Below are 15,519 nucleotides of genomic sequence, written 5' to 3' on the forward strand. Positions count from 1 at the left end.
TCCCAGAGTTACGACGGTGCAAGCGTGATGAGTGGTCAGCATGCAGGTGTTCAGGCTATAATTAAACGTACCTACAAGAATGCATATTTTGTGCATTGCTACTCACATCAGCTCAATTTAATTGTCAGCCAAGCAAGCAGTCAGAATCAACAAGTTCAAGTATTTTTTTCAAACCTTAGTGACATTACTAACTTTTTTAGTAACTCGCCACAAAGGATAGCTATTCAAGATGAAACTGTTAGAAGAAGGATACCTCATGGTTCAGCCACCAGGTGGAATTTCAAGAGTCGAACCGTCAATACAGTTTTTGAAAACAGGGAACAGTTAATTGAATGCATGGAAAAAATAGAGTCAACATTGAAAAAAGAAATAGCTATAAATCAAGCAGGGGCTATTCGGCGTATGTTACAAGACTCAGTATTTGTGTTTTGGCTTACAGTTTTTCACAATATTATGCCACATGTAGATGTGTTATACAACCAACTTCAGAAAACACTTACAGATGCAGCACTTATTCGAAAACATGTTAACACTTTCCAGCAGACAATGGAAAACTAAAGGAATAGTTTGAAACAGTGACCATGACGATATCAGAAACAGAGGAAACATCTAGGAAAAGGAAGAGAGAAAATATTCACATTACTCAGACTGTGGCAGCTAAAGAGATATGCGATGTTATCACAAATCAAGTAAAAGATAGATTTTCTTTTATAACTCACTATTCGGCTGTTTCTCTCCTCCAATCTGAAAAATTTGCGGATTACGAGAAAATTTTTCCAAATCAGCTTCTTGACCAAACATCAGCTGTTTATCACATATTACAGAAAGATTGCCTGAAAACTGAACTAGGAGTAATTTACAGAAGACCAGATTTCAGAAATATGAATGGTGCCATTAGTCTTCTACAGTTTGTAATAGAAAATAACTTGGACAGTACTTTCTCTGAGACCTACAACTGTTGCAAATTATTTCAACTATTCCCGTGACAACTGCTGAGGCTGAGAGATGTCTCTCAACTTTAAAACGAGTTAAGACATTTCTAAGGAGCACCATGACTGAGGAAAGACTGACTGCTCTAGCCATGCTCACAATTGAAAAACAATTGATAAATGACATTCCTAAATTCAACGAAAATGTTATTGATTTATTTGCCTCAAAAAAAGACAGGCGGATTGACTTAATTTACAAAACTTGTACTTGAGTTATCAACATTCTGTTTTAATGTTTACCTTTGTAGTAAATTATTAAGCACTAGTGTAACAGAAATAATTATCTTCTTTTGTAGAAAGTAAAATGTTGGTGTATTTATCTTAATGTTGCCACCAATTATATTATTATATTTATTAATAATTAATAACAATCATAAAATTATCTTCAGCAATATCTCCAATTAATACAGTAGATTCCAAAATATGGATTACTAACTTAATAGCAAAATTAGCAAATAAATCCTTAGATTAATACCAATAGTTCGGTGTTTCAGCTTTTCCAATCAGAGTTTTTCAAAAGTCACTCATACGTGAAGCCAGGTATCACTATTTTGCAAACAGGGTATCACAAACACAGAGGTATATCTCTCTTTCCAACAGAGAGTTGTTCAAAGTCAGGCCCCAAAACCAAAGTGTGTTTTTTTTGGTGTGTCTTCCCTTTATTGCATAGTGTTTTTGTCTGTGACAAACTCCACCTTCATTTCTAAATCATTCCAGGTAGTCTGTGTACACCGTTAGCTCTCATTGGCTACTGAAAATGTAGCTCTCCTGACAACCAAATACCCTTTGGCTGCATTGCCTAATATCGAACACTGGGGGGCAACAATAATTGAAATGTGGTTTTATTTCTCTATAAAGTGGAAGGTTCATTAAATCCAGGAATATATATACAGGGAGTGCAGAATTATTAGGCAAATGAGTATTTTGACCACATCATCCTCTTTATGCATGTTGTCTTACTCCAAGCTGTATAGGCTCGAAAGCCTACTACCAATTAAGCATATTAGGTGATGTGCATCTCTGTAATGAGAAGGGGTGTGGCCTAATGACATCAACATCCTATATCAGGTGTGCATAATTATTAGGCAACTTCCTTTCCTTTGGCAAAATGGGTCAAAAGAAGGACTTGACAGGCTCAGAAAAGTCAAAAATAGTGAGATATCTTGCAGAGGGATGCAGCACTCTTAAAATTGCAAAGCTTCTGAAGCGTGATCATCGAACAATCAAGCGTTTCATTCAAAATAGTCAACAGGGTCGCAAGAAGCGTGTGGAAAAACCAAGGCGCAAAATAACTGCCCATGAACTGAGAAAAGTCAAGCGTGCAGCTGCCAAGATGCCACTTGCCACCAGTTTGGCCATATTTCAGAGCTGCAACATCACTGGAGTGCCCAAAAGCACAAGGTGTGCAATACTCAGAGACATGGCCAAGGTAAGAAAGGCTGAAAGACAACCACCACTGAACAAGACACACAAGCTGAAACGTCAAGACTGGGCCAAGAAATATCTCATGACTGATTTTTCTAAGGTTTTATGGACTGATGAAATGAGAGTGAGTCTTGATGGGCCAGATGGATGGGCCCGTGGCTGGATTGGTAAAGGGCAGAGAGCTCCAGTCCGACTCAGACGCCAGCAAGGTGGAGGTGGAGTACTGGTATGGGCTGGTATCATCAAAGATGAGCTTGTGGGGCCTTTTCGGGTTGAGGATGGAGTCAAGCTCAACTCCCAGTCCTACTGCCAGTTTCTGGAAGACACCTTCTTCAAGCAGTGGTACAGGAAGAAGTCTGCATCCTTCAAGAAAAACATGATTTTCATGCAGGACAATGCTCCATCACACTCGTCCAAGTACTCCACAGCGTGGCTGGCAAGAAAGGGTATTAAAGAAGAAAATCTAATGACATGGCCTCCTTGTTCACCTGATCTGAACCCCATTGAGAACCTGTGGTCCATCATCAAATGTGAGATTTACAAGGAGGGAAAACAGTACACCTCTCTGAACAGTGTCTGGGAGGCTGTGGTTGCTGCTGCACGCAATGTTGATGGTGAACAGATCAAAACACTGACAGAATCCATGGATGGCAGGCTTTTGAGTGTCCTTGCAAAGAAAGGTGGCTATATTGGTCACTGATTTGTTTTTGTTTTGTTTTTGATTGTCAGAAATGTATATTTGTGAATGTTGAGATGTTATATTGGTTTCACTGGTAAAAATAACTAATTGAAATGGGTATATATTTGTTTTTTGTTAAGTTGCCTAATAATTATGCACAGTAATAGTCACCTGCACACACATATATCCCCCTAAAATAGCTATAACTAAAAACAAACTAAAAACTACTTCCAAAACTATTCAGCTTTGATATTAATTAGTTTTTTGGGTTCATTGAGAACATGGTTGTTGTTCAATAATAAAAATTAATCCTCAAAAATACAACTTGCCTAATAATTCTGCACTCCCTGTATATGTATATATATATATATATATATATATATATATATATATATATATATATATATATATATATATATATATATATATTCATAAATGTACATTCAATATACTTATTATTTCTCAGCTTTAATTAATCCTTTGGTTAATATATATGTTATTATATAATTTAACTGAGCATGTATATTTTAAGACTAGACATGGGTATACTGAAGTGTATGGATTCTTGTATATTTAAATATTAGACCTGGTCATATTAAATATTAGAATATACATTATTATTATTATATATATATATATATATATATATATATATATATATATATACTTCCTACTAATAATATCTTGAGATGAACTTAATAGTCATTTTGCAAAAAGGATCTTGTTCTTATTGTCACCTGTTTGAAAACAAAGTGGTGATTCAAGTTGGGTGAGTTATGGTGTCGCCAATTTATCACATTTAACTCAAAAAAATAAAAATAATTGCTACCAATCACATTTATACTCCACATTAGAGTTTAATTTTCTATGAAGGGTTGATATTCACCAACAACTTGTCAGTGCATATTGTTTGAATGTTAAAAAAACACAATGATCAAGTAACCACAAATCGTTTGGTTCTTTCCAAAATTATTAATTGTATTCTATTTTCCGGCGCATTTGAGCTTGCACTTCGAGGACATGATGAACGCGATGATTAATTAAATATTGGGAGACTTAAAAGGATTGTAATTTAATACTTAATAGTATAGCTGATTATTAGTATCATACTAACTATTTGAATTCAATTGATTAATCATTTCATATTCTGATATTACATTGCATTTAATTAGAATTCTGTAGTGATTAATTTATTGTAACGATATTTATATTTGCTTATTATCACACTTTAATATAAATATATTCCATATTTGAAGTCATTCCTTAATAAAATATAGGAGTATATAAAACTATATGAAAATTAGGTACAAGTCCTTTCATATGAAATTTTGTCTTCTATATGCTTGCATCTGAGCGTGAAAACCTTTCCAGACGTATATGTGGATTCAGACCTTCAAAAGTATTTATAGTCCCATCATTTGTATATCATACAAGTGATAATTACTTACTTTCCTGAAAATTCTGAGCATATCTGAACTAAAGTACAGAATTGTTTCTCTGTCACCCCAGAGGTAACATGGTTATTTTGTTTGTAGAGATCTAATCTCATTAAGCGATGAAGTAAAGAATCTTTTGAAGCTTAAACTTGAATAAATGTTCCCTTTGTATATTTTTTAGATATCCTGCCTGTGAGCTGTATTGGAGCATAGTATTTATCTATAATTGATATTACATTTCATAAAAATATATTTCATATCTGAGTACATTACTTTAATACAGTTTGAGTGCATGAAATCATATACAGTTGTATGCAAAAGTTTAGGCACCCCTGACAATTTACATGATTTTCAGTTATAAATAATTGGCTGTTTGGATCAGTAATTTCATTTTGATCTATCAAATAAATGAAGGACACAGTAAAAATTCAGTAGTGAAATGAGGTTTATTGGATTAACAGAAAATGTGCAATATGCATCAAAAAAAATTTAGACAGGTGCATACATTTGGACACCCTTGTTATTTTGTTGATTTGAATACCTGTAACTACCTAGCATTGATTAATTGGAACACAAAATTGGTTTAGTGAGCCCATTAAGCCTTCAACTTCATAGACGGGTGTATCCAATCATGAGAAAAGGTTTTAAGGTGGCCAATTGCAAGTTGTTCTCTATGACTCTCCTCTGAAGAGTGGCAACATGGGGGCCTCAAAACAACTCTCAAATGACCTAAAAACAAAGATTGTTCACATCATGGTTTAGAGGAAGGCTTCAAAAAGCTATTGCATAGATTTAAGATGTCAGTGTCCACTGTGAGGAACATAGTGAGGATATGGAAGACCACATGCACAGTTCTTGTTAAGGCCAGAAGTGGCAGGCCAAGTAAAATATCGGAGAGGCAAAGGCAAAAGGATGGTGAGAACGGTCAAAAACAGCCCACAGACCACCTCCAAAGACCTACAACATCATCTTGCTGCAGATGGTGTCACTGTGCAGCGTTAAACAATTCTGCGCACTTTGCACAAGGAGAAGCTGTATGGGAGAATGATGTGGAACAAGCCTTTTATGCACACATATCACAAACAGAGTCGCTTGAGGTATGCAAACGCACATTTGGACAAGCCAGCTTCCTTTTTGAAGAAGGTGCTGTGGACTCATTTAACAAAGATTGAGTTATTTGGTCATAACAAGGGGTGTTATTCATGGCAGCAAAAAGAACACAGCATTCAAAGACAAACACTTGCTACCCACACTGCACACAGTAAAATTTGGTGGATGTTCCATCATGCAGTGTGGGGCTGTGTGGCCATTGCCGGTACTGGGAATCTTGTTGAGGGTCTCATGGATTCCACTCAATATCAGCAGATACTTGAGAATAATGTTGAGGAATCAGTCACAAAGTTGAAGTTACCCCAGGGGCTGGATATTTCAACAAGACAATGACCAAAAACACTGCTGGTTCAAATGGGTGGGGCCATTTGAGGGGCATGACTCTCTCAAAGGGGTGTGTTTTTAAAAAAGAGGCGTGGCATTTCCAAAGGGGCGTGTTTTTTTCAAAGGGGCGTGGCTTTCTCATAGGGGCGGAGTCTTGTGCACCACCATCCTAAAAATTCACCAGCCGCCACTGGACATTCTTAGCTGCCACGGCAGCCCACGGCTAGAAAAAATTTTTTGCTAAGAGGTGACGTTTTCACCTTTTAGCCAATAGCTTGGCGCCAATGGGAGCCGGAATTACTGCGCGGATATTGGCTAAGAGGTGAAAATGTCACCTCTTAGCAAAAAAATTTTTTTAGCGGAGGGCTGCTGTAGCAGCTAAGAATGGTGATCAATTGAAACCAATAAAGGAGCTTTCTACATGAAGTATCTTATACTTCATGAATGAAAGTCCCCTTTATCTGTTTCAATAGTCAATCCTAGCGTTTGTAAAACGCTAGAATCGACTTTCAAATTAACTGAAAATTTTCCCTGCTATCCTATCAGGTGAATGGCTTTTCCTCCATTTACACTCAACAATTATATCTGATAACATTGATATTCACGTTACTACATATATCAGAAGTCCATTCAAGCATAATTAATTAAAGGGACAGTAAGCACCAGAATTTTTGTTGTTTAATAAGATAGATAATCCCTTTATTACCCATTCCCCAGGTTTGCATAACCAACACTGTTATATTAATACACTTTTTACTGCTTTGACTATCTTGTATCTAAGCATCTTCTGACCGCCCCTAATCACATGACTTTTAGTTATTATCTATTGACTTGCATTTTAGCCAATTAGTGCACTAGCCACGGACATGATCATAAATGTTATTTTTATGGTTTACCTGAAATAGCTCTCCCCTGTTGTGAAAAGCAAATACAAAAGCATGTGATTAGAGGCGGCCTTCAAGGGCTTTACATGCCGTATTTGAAAAATGAAAGTTTTTTTTTGGACTTGACTGTCCCTTTAACAGTACTTTACGTAATTATTTTTGCGCAATACTTATGTGGGAATGTACTGCTTGATATAGATTGCCCATACATTATATGGCAAGAACACCATTTTGGTACTTGATTATTTTGGTGTAACTTATCTTTCTCTCACTATTTTCTTTTATGTATTTTTTGCCATTTTTTAACAATTGATTTAATAAAGTTTATTTTTAACCTCAGTGTGTGCGTATTTTACAAAGGAATTTTTATGTGTTAATACAAGTGTGTGTACTTTTTTACACATCTCTTCAATCTGATAATAGACAGTGATATATTTATGGTGAAGAGTTCTATTTAGTATACAATTTTCTAGTTGGTTCACCAACTACCTCTCTGCATATTTCACTAGTATACAGTACCTATACCCTTATTTGATCAGAAACGGATTCTATATATTTAAATAAGGTCACCATACAGTAGTGCCATTCTCTCCTCTCTTCTTCTCCTTATATCCCTCTCCCTTTTTTTAAGCAACACTTTTGTGTGTGTGTGTGTATGTATGTGTATATATATATATATATATATATATATATATATATACAGTGAGGCCCCGGTTTACGCACGACTCGGTATACGAAATTTTGGTTTACGAAATCGAAATTTGAAGAAAATTTGACTCGGTTTACGATTTTTTTTCGCAATACGAAACAAAATGCCGGTTTGCCCCCCTCGGTTTACGAATATTTTTCGCAATACGAAACCAGTGGCCCCTGTGCCCCCTGCATACTCAAGTATGATTGAATTAATGAAGTTTGGGTACCAGTGTGGAGGTGTTGGAGAGGTTTTGGAGCCATTTTGCAGCAAGTTGTTGAGCCTTTTGGAGCCATTTGCAGCAAGTTGTTAAGCCTTTTGGAGCCATTTGCAGCAAGTTGTGGAGCCTTTTGGAGACATTGGAGCCATTTGCAGCAAGTTGTTAAGCCTTTTGGAGCCTTTTGGAGCATTTTTTGGACACTTTATTTGAATTTTTTCGGACCTCCGGAACGCATTAATTGATTTTCAATGCATTCCTATGGGAAACCGTGTTTCGGTTTACGAATTTTTCGCAATACGAAACGACCCGGAGAACGAATTAAATTCGTAAACCGAGGCCTCACTGTATATATATATATATATATAGAGAGAGAGAGAGAGACATACACACACACACATATATATATATATATATATATATATATATATATATATATATATATATATATATATATCTTGGTTTTTAAATATAAAAATCGGTTATGTATACACATACATTTTATTACAGGAAGCACAGTTCAGTGAAATCATATTCAGGGCGTTAGACTTTTTTTTAATCAAAAGGATTAAACATGTATAATTCAATTTAAAAAAAAATGTGTGTGTATATATATTTATGTGTATATATATATATATATATATATATATATGATTGTTTTTTTTCTTTCTAGTTATTGTCACTTGCAGAGCAAAAATACATTGGAAGAAACCTAGAAAAAGAGAAGGTAAGGAATCATATAGCCACCCACTAGATGGCAGTGTTATGTTTTCTTTCTATAACATTGATACATCTTGTTTAAAGGGACATTGTTTAAATATGTTTCATGCAATAGCCTTTTATAAAGTGTGTGCTGTCAGTGCCCTGTATTGTGCATGTGATTTACATGGTACAAGTCACGCCAGCTCTCTGAGCAGACACATTGTTAAAAATGCTATTGCGTGAAGCATATTTTGTACAAAAGCACACCCTAAAAATAGTTTTTTGTTATAGTAATTATATAGCAAAAATGCTTCTATTCAATAGTGAAATGGCGTGATGTGCATTTTAATTTCATCTGGAATGCCCTTTAAGCTGTAATGCATTTGGTGTGCTGTGACCACTCTTTCTTTGTATCTTTTTTGGATTAAAAGGGCAGTATACACCAATTTTCTGCATGTAATAGACACAAATATAAAGAATAATATGAAACAGATACGAATATAAAAATATAAAAAATAATATAAAACAGATACTAATATAAAAATCTAATATAGAAGCTCCCAATTTAGCACTGTTAAATAAATAAGCCTGGGACACCCGCTGAAAGGGACTGATAGCAGAACACCCCCTCCTCCCCTGCATATGAAAAGACCCATTAAACAGAAGCAGTCTGAAGTCTGTAAACATCAGTATACATCTAAAGCTTTGGGGCTTGGTAGTCTGAAAATCAGCACAATGTTATTAAAAAATACAAATACAAAGTTTGGTTTACCACACCTTAAAAAAAGTTTATATACACATCTTTAGAAGTGCTGCCTGAGCGTGGGTAGGGTGCTTTAACCAATGGAAGATGGTCAGTGTCCCACGCAAGCTCAGGTGTATTAATGACAGTGTAGTGGAGTTGTGTATTTAAAGCCAGGGAGTCTCATTCTATGGCCATATTGTGTGACTAAGATCCCAGTTTTATTTTAAAGCATAGATGTTTTGCAGACATTTTTTTTGTAGTATTTAAAAATGTGTTGTTTATTTGCAAATTGATGTTCACCAATACCCCCTGTTTTGTGTAACTATTTGGCCCAAAGATGTGTATATAAACATTTTGTAAGGTGTGCTAAACCAAACTTTGTATTTGTATTTATAAATGAAAGGGAGACTGAGCATCTTCCTTTGGTTAAAGCACCCCACCCATGCTCAGGTGTACTCCTGACAGTGTAATGGAGTTTTGTATATAAAGCCAGGGAGTCTGTCTTAAATGTGTGTGACTAAGATCCCAATTTTATTTAAAAGCATAGATGTTTTTGCAGGCATTTTTTGCAGTATTTAAAAATGTGTTGTTTATTATTAAAAAAAAAAGCAAAACCAAACACTCCCAGATGGGCTATATAAATGGATCATCTACAAAACATTTATAGAAATAAAAATCTAGTGTATAATGTCCCTTTAACAAAGTGACATTTTTAGACAGTGCCAAGAACTCCTTTATCTTTGATTCTTTTAATACACAGATTTGCTTTTGTGATTAATTACCTTATTGATAAATTGTGGTTCAGTGATTGAAATATTTTCCTTGTTAATATGTGATAAAGGGGGATGAAGTGACCTCACAATGCTCTAATCGTTGTCCATGATGCCTCTGATTTTACATTTACATATTTTCATAGTTAGATTAGACATAAAGAATTCAGTGTTAAAATGTTTTTTTTTTTTTAGTTGTTTGTATCTTTGGATTTAAATTGATTTAATATCTTTGCGTTATAAAATGATAAAAAAAGGAATTTTAGCCTAATCCACAGAAAAAAGCGTACTCGCACACACCCATCACATATACACAGTGGTAAATTGCTGTAAAAACAGGCAAAATGAAATATGCTGCATATTTTTGTGGGGCATTTAAATTTGTGTTTTTAATGTCCCTGTCACGAATACTCCATGATTGAGATGCTAAGGGGTTAACTTTCTGTAGTTTTGTGCTAAAAACAGTTTTTTTTTTTTTTTTTTAAGAAGAACTGTGTTGCTGTGTTTATGTGTGCATACGATTTCTTTGATATGCCAGACACTTGGTAATATACACAGAAGAGACCTTTATGGCTCAAACTGTCAGCAGAGGGCATGATGGAACACAGAGCCTCAAACCAGGAACTACACTGGGGTCAGTGATAGGACAGCCAGCTCTGTAAATAAGTGCTTTTATCAGAAATAATCTTTCAGGAACAAAGAATGCAAATATATATGGGGTCTGGTATCAATATACTCCTCACCATATCCCTAAGGGATTGCCTCTCTGTATACATGCACTAGATTTACCTAGCAGAAATTATGTGTTCTACAATTTCAGGCAAAGACTTAGAGTTTATTGACTGTCGTAAAAGATAGGGGGCTTCCCAGTCCCTGCAAAGAGGGAGCGGCAAGCAACCTGATCTCCTAAACATTGTATAAAGTTTTGTATTTTAACATGTAAAGTTGTTCTTCTTACATGGGAGGCTGTATACCTACAGAGTGAGAGACCATCTTTTCCTGCCAATTTACCTGGCACAGATACCAAGACTAGTAAAGTATAAGGGTTCTGCCTTTTCTCTTTTTTATTTTAAAAACTGTTTGCTTGTGTAATTCTATTTGTTAATATATTTTTATTATGAATGCATTGTGCTAATTTTTGCATAATAAACCTTTATTTATAGATATTATTATTATAGATATAGGGCTTTATTTTGAGTGTGTATATATATATATATATATATATATATATATATATATATATATATATATATATATATATATATATATATATATATATATATATATATATATATTATATATATATATACACATTTGATTTTTTACTACAAACCTTTATTTATGTCAGGGTGCCAGGAATCAGACTGAGAAGAGAATTGCAAAAATAATCACACCTTCATTAATAACAAAAAATAAAAAAAAGTCCACAAGTCAAATAACAAGCCAGGAGTCAAAGCCAGAGCTGGTAGTCAGACGAGCCGAGTCAGGAGCCAAAGCGAGTAGTCAGACGATCCGGAATCAGGAACAAGGAGAACAGCAGAGTCAGGAACAAGCCAGTGATCAGGAACCAGAAGAGATGTCAGACTAGCCAGGTAATACATAGGAACTGGAACACAGAAACTCAAAAATAGGTCTAAGACAACGCAAGGGCAAAGCATACTGAACAGAGGCCCTTTAAATAATAAGTGATGGCATCACAATTCTGAGACTGCATCCTATCTCACACGGATAATGTTCACCAGTCTGACCATAAAAGGGCCTGCAGTAAATGATCAGCATCACACACTCTGTACCAGATTCAGTAAGAGAGGTGAACCTGGGCAGGGAGATACCCGCAGAGTGCAATCAGCTAGAGAGGGTAATCCCTCAGAAGTACCAGCATCTGTTTTGTTCATTACACGACCAGAGGAAAGCAATTTATTAAGCTTTGGCCTTTGTCTTATACTTGAACCATGTTACTGAAAGACACTGGTAGTATTAAGACTGGTAGTATTAGTACTGTGATTTTATTAAATTTTTTGCTAAATTGTAATCTGGGATTTAATTTGTAATTTTCTGGGTTTTCCTTAAGATTTCCCATATCATATAATCTTAAGTGGTGGCAGCTAGATATAGTGTTAGTTTAGTGTGGGTGGCATTAAAGGGGAGTTTTGTGTATTTCTTTTACGTCTAGCACAGACTAGAGAGTGTTGTTAACACTTGCACCCATTGAACTAAGTCACAGGCTTGCCTGGAGTGGCTAAACTGTGACAGAGTAGTGACAGTAGAAGGGGTCTGATAACCCTTACCCTGCCAAACAAGTGACTGGTGCAGGGTTGGTTAACCTTGGTCGTCACAAATTGGTGGGCAGCGGTATAGATCTTTTTTTTTTTATTATTATATTTTAGTGCTTTGTGGATTTGCTAGTGTGAAAATCCCAGTACTAAAAGAAATTGTGACTCTCACAATTTACAAAGGCTAAAGCTCAGTGCATTATATTGTCACACATTGCAAACAGTCCCCTTCCCTATTTTCTGTTTTTCTTTTCTATTTTATTTTTTACTATGGAGGCATATCAGCATCAGACCAAGGAAATGCTTGCACTGTTATGCCAGGAGCGAGATATTCCATCCCGTGGAAAGAACAAAGATGGACTAATATAACTTCTTACAGAATATGATAACAGCCAGGCTGCACGAACTGATGCCTCAGGAGAGGTGACTGCAGCTGTGTGCAGTGATTTATCAGGATCTAGGGATCCATTGGACTGGTATTTACAGACTGTTCTAAAACATATGGGCTCAGCGGATGCAAGTTTGCGCATGGAGCTGATTGCAAAATTTCATGAGCGCCAGGCTGAGATAGAGGCCCTGGCCGCTGAGAGACAGGCTGAGAAAGAGAGAGAGTCTCTGGCCGCAGAGAGACAGGCTGCTGAGCGCCAAGCTGAGAGAGAGAGGCTGCTGAAAGACAGGCTGAGAGAGAGTATCAGCTACAGCTTGCACGGTTGGAGAGAGAAACTGTCTCACCTGTTGTTAGTGAACCTAAAGACTCCTCTGTTCCTAGAGTGCTTGCAGAGAATTTTCCCACTCTGGAGAAGACTAGTAAAGTATAAGGGTTCTGATTTTTCTCTTTTTTTATTTTAAAAACTGTTTGCTTGTGTAATTCTATTTGTTAATATCTTATTATTAATGCATTGTGCTAATTTTTCACGTACTAAACCTTCATTTATGTCAGGGTGCCAGGAATCAAACTGAGAAGAGAAGTGCAAAAATAATCACACCTTTATTAATAACAAAAAATAAAAAAAGTCCACAAGTCAAATAACAAGCCAGGAGTCAAAGCCAGAGCTGGTAGTCAGACGAGCAGAGTCAGGAGTGAAAGCGAGTAGTCAGACGATCCGGAATCGGGAACAAGGAGAACAGCAGAGTCAGGAACAAGCCAGGGATCAGGAACCAGAAGGGATGTCAGACTAGCCAGGTAATACACAAGAACTGGAACACAGAAACTCGCAAACAGGTCTGAGACAATGCAAGGGCAAAGCATACTGAACAGAGGCCCTTTAAATAATAAGTGATGACATCACAATTCTGAAACTGAAACCTGTCTCACACGGATGATATTCACCAGTCTGGCCATAAAAGGGTGTGCAGGAAATGAGCAGCATCACACACTTTGTACCAAATTCAGTAAGAGAGGTGAGTAAAATGGCTGCCAGCAGCACATGGCAAACAAAGCAGGGAAAAAACCCCTGAAAGTACCCTCCCCTCAACGACCCCTCCCCCGCTGGAGGACAAAAGGCTTATTGGGGAAATGGTCACGGAAGGTACGGAGGAGGGCGGGAGCATGAACATCAGAGGAGGGATCCCATGAATGCTCCTCCGGACCGTAGCCCCTCCAGTTTACCAAATACTGTACGCGGCCCCTGGATATATGAGAGTCAATAATGCTGCTGACCTTATATTCTTCATGGTTTATAAAAAAGCAGATGAGCAACAACGGATCTTAAAAATATTTTGTAACTTTATTCCAAATGAAAAAGACAGAGACAATCCACCTCGTAGCTCAAAAAAATAGGCTGAGAAACGGTCTTACGCGTTTCGGCGTTAGCCTTAATCATAGACCTTATCTCACCTGTGTGCTCTACCTTGTTTTAGAGCCAGGTGAATCATTCTAATTGGTTAAAAGAAAATAAGCCTACTTTATGCTTTTAAACATGTACACAGTGTTATACTTCAAACGGAAACAGTTAATTTTTCATTTCTTTGTGTTTAAACATGCCGGACTTGCATAATAACATGTAATAGCACAATCGGCATCAATACTCCAACCAATATAAGGATATTTGTACTATAATAAAGAAATACCTCCCCATAGTCTATGGTGATAATGCTCTAAAAAGTACTATTGATAAAGGATGTAGATTTGTGTACTCAAAAAGTCCAAGCCTACAAAGCATATTGTCCCCAAGCATGTTAAAGTCTACACCATCAACTAGTTCATGGTTAAAACACAATGGTACATATAAATGTGGGAGTAAAAAATGCAAGGCATGTGACTTTATTAATATCACTGAAAAGTTTAAATCTCACTCAACAGGTGAAGTCTTTGAAACTAGAAGCTGTATTAACTGTACTTCTAAATTTGTGATATATCTAGTAGAATGTACAGAATGTATAGGCCAATACGTTGGTATGACCATTAGGGACATACGCACCCGTATAAGAGAACACCTTTCATATATAAAGAATAATATAAGATGTTCAGCCCTATCTAAACATTTTATTGACAAACACGCACAGAATTCTAGCACTTTTTCATGGTCAACTATAGAACAGATAGGGAATCATCCCAGAGGAGGAAAGAAATTTCGTGCAGACAGGAAGTGTATTGGATTCACAAACTACGTACACAAATACCGTGGGGATATAATTCTGACATGGATATTATGAATTATTGGGAATAACTACCAAAGTTTATTCCCGTAATTGTCCCTTTAATTTCTTACCTTTATAAGTTTAAACTTAAAGCAGGCTTATACAAGGCTTAAGATTACTGTTAACGTATAATTATGCAAATATGTGAAGCAATAACTGTGTTGGGGACTTTATACATATTTACTCTAGTTAGCTCTATCATGTTGTTCCTTGTAATAAACTATAGAAAAGTTTAATGATTAAGGGGTATTATTAAATGTCACAAGCTGTGTAAATATAATGGATATTCAGTTGAAACATATATAGAACAATTACATCAGAGTAAATGTACATGGTTTATGAATAATATATTGTCTAACTTGTTAGCTTGATATAAGTCGTGGATTTTGTATATATTTTTTATTTGTGATAGTAAAGCTGATTGTGCTATTACATGTTATTATGCAAGTCCGGCATGTTTAAACACAAAGAAATGAAAAATGAACTGTTTCCATTTGAAGTATAACACTGTATACATGTTTAAAAGCATAAAGTAGGCGTATTTTCTTTTAACCAATTAGAATGATTCGCCTGGCTCTAAAACAAGGTAGAGCACACAGGTGGGATAAGGTCACAGCCTATTTTTTGAGCTACG

The sequence above is a fragment of the Bombina bombina genome, chromosome 1, assembly GCF_027579735.1.
Source record: "Bombina bombina isolate aBomBom1 chromosome 1, aBomBom1.pri, whole genome shotgun sequence".
NCBI classification, from domain to species: Eukaryota; Metazoa; Chordata; class Amphibia; order Anura; family Bombinatoridae; genus Bombina; species Bombina bombina.